Genomic DNA, 2,758 nt, shown 5'->3' with positions numbered 1-2,758 from the left:
AAGCCATGGTCATCCCAAGATCAAGGGATTCCCTCCCACAAGGTTCTTTGGCTAAAGCATAATGAAATTTGTGGGATATTCTCAAGAATCCAGGGAAATGACCACATCATCCAACACCCCTTCCGACTTGATTTTAGATCGATCTGCTAGTTCAAGCACAGTGGGAGGAGGATGAATATGGACCAATCCAAGTTTATCCATGGTTTTCTTTGTAATAACATTAATGGCTGCCCCTAGGTCTATAAGTACATTGGAGACAAGGACATCACCTATCTAAACAGAGACAACAGGGTTTCCAGGGTCGATATATTTTTCCATGTGCATACATCCTGTCATTAACTCTACTGCTCTACCAACAAAATGAATTGTTTGGGGTTCCAATCTTCACCTACCTGTCTTCTTGAGATAGATTTCCCTAATGATTTTTGTACAAATGGGGATCTCTTTGATAGCTTGGAGCAAAGGTACCCTTATGAAAAGGTTCCTAAGCTCAGAAGCCAGGCTAGACTCAAGAATGGGGCCTTTCTTCTCCATAACTAACCTCTTTGGATAGGGAGGTCAGTTGGAAGAAGATGACAAGGGCTCAAAATGTACAGGGATAGGCTGAATGGTGTCATCTTTTTTGAAATGGTCAAGAGTTTTCTCCTATCCTTTCTCATCGATAATCACCATGGGCTGATTTTGATTCTCTGAGGTTACTACCTTCCCTGATCTCAATTGGAGATCATTGACTCCAACTGGCATATTCTGAAATCTGGATGAAGAAAGAGGGGTCATAGAATGTATCATTTGTACACTTTATTATTGGGGTTGGGTAAAGGTTCATGAAGCTAAGAAGGTTGAAATGGTGGAGGTAATGGTAATGGTGGCATAGGTTGACTCAGCTAAGGTAATGATGGTTGAGGCATTGGGTAACGTGCATATGTGGGAGGGTATGATTGCATAGGTGCATGATAGGAATTATGTGAATGATGTGAATGGTTTGGCCCTCTCCATCCTTGTTGCTAATATTGGGAGGGTTGTCCATATTAATATTGATTCCCATGCTACCAATGCTCAGAGTGACCAGTGTTAGGATAGGAATATGAATGTGCATTATAACCAAACAAATGTGGTGGAGATTCAAGAGCCATAAATGCACTTACCTGAGGCAATTCTTTCTTGCTCCCATAGCATGCAATGATTCGGCTTCAGGTTGTCCCCCCCCCAAATATAGCTTTCAGCCCAGGTATAGAGGGACATTTATCCATAGCATGGTTATCTACACAAATTGCACATTTATTAGTTTCTTTAATATCTAGAGGACATTATCTTAAAGGATGTTTTCTTCTACATTGAGGACATAAAATAGACAATATCTCTTGCTCTTCTACAAGTTTTTGTTGGAACATCAAAAAGTCTATTTGTTTGCTAACAATATTCATTATTCCAATTTTCATATTGTCCATTTTGTTTTCTAATCCAATAATCATAGGATCAGTAGATTCGGTTTTTCTATTTTTATTCCAGATTCCTTTACCATATCTATATTGATTCCTCAAGAATTTCTTGCACAAATCACAGATTTGATCAAAAGTATTTTGAGAAATATCCCCTTGTCCTAACAAATTTAAATTATTTCTAGCATAATTAGCGAGCCCTCATAAGAACAAGGTTGTAATGGTACTTGGATCAAATTTGTGCTTTGACCTTTGAAGGATATATAGGGATCTCTCCAAGTAGTCCTCTAAAGTCTCATCATCATTTTGCACAATAGTGAAAATTTCATCTTGAATATATCTAGTTTTACAATATTCCTAATATTTTGACAAGAACACTCTCTTCATTTTCTCCCAAGAAGATATAATGTTTCCTCCTAGTCCCATGAACAAGTGGAGTGTTGCGTCCTTGAGAGTTGCAAGAAACAACTTTAACTTTTGGGCATGAGATGAATAATCATAAATTCTACACAAAATATCAAACTCAAATAAGAAAGATTCTGGGTCTTCATGTACCTTACCATAAAAATGAGGAAGAGCTGATGGTGAAATGTTTTTCGTTTGTACTTGTGTATCAGGATCCACAATCGGGAATCCAAAAGTGCTCTGTTCCTTATTTACCTAATTTTCACCACTTCCTTCTGCATGGTCTTCCATATATGCCATTGTTGTTCTTCCACCTAAACCACTCTCAATAGGCTAAGAAGGCTGACTAAGGATCCCAACAGTCCCCTTCTTCCCCTTTATGGGATGTGTCACACCTGAACCACTACTACCAGGGCCTAGGTGGATTGTTCTTACACGATGAGTCTGAGTTTGTATTGACTTTCTACCTGAAAAATAAGGCCCAATGTGAGTTTTGGTTTCAGATTTTTCAGTGTTTCTTTTGCCCCTAGTGGGCTTTGGATCCCTACCTATTTTAGGCATTCATTTCAAAAAATGACAAAACGAAATTCAAATAAAAAATACAAGTTTCAAAAAAATAAATTGGCACCTATAAATTCCTTCAAACAATAGAAGCACACTACAAGAAAAAATAATAGCAAACTTACCCCTATTGCAAAAAATGGAAAATTCTTACCAATTCAAATCAGCTCTCCGACAATGGTGCAAAAATGTTGGGTGTAGGAATTGGGCTTGAGAAAACTCCTCAACACTTAATTGTCAACTCGAGGGTTTCGTAAACTTAGAGACGAAGCACAGGTAATGCTAGAAATGGTATGAAATTTTCCTATCTCTAATCCTACTACTTAAAGAAAATTCTTTGCAGAATCAGACAT

Source organism: Pinus tabuliformis, chromosome X (genome assembly GCF_031772625.1).
Source record: "Pinus tabuliformis cultivar Carrire ecotype Pingquan chromosome X, CPIR1, whole genome shotgun sequence".
NCBI classification, from domain to species: domain Eukaryota; kingdom Viridiplantae; phylum Streptophyta; class Pinopsida; order Pinales; family Pinaceae; genus Pinus; species Pinus tabuliformis.
The sequence above is the reverse complement of the archived record's forward strand: the minus strand, read 5'-3'. Positions refer to the sequence as shown.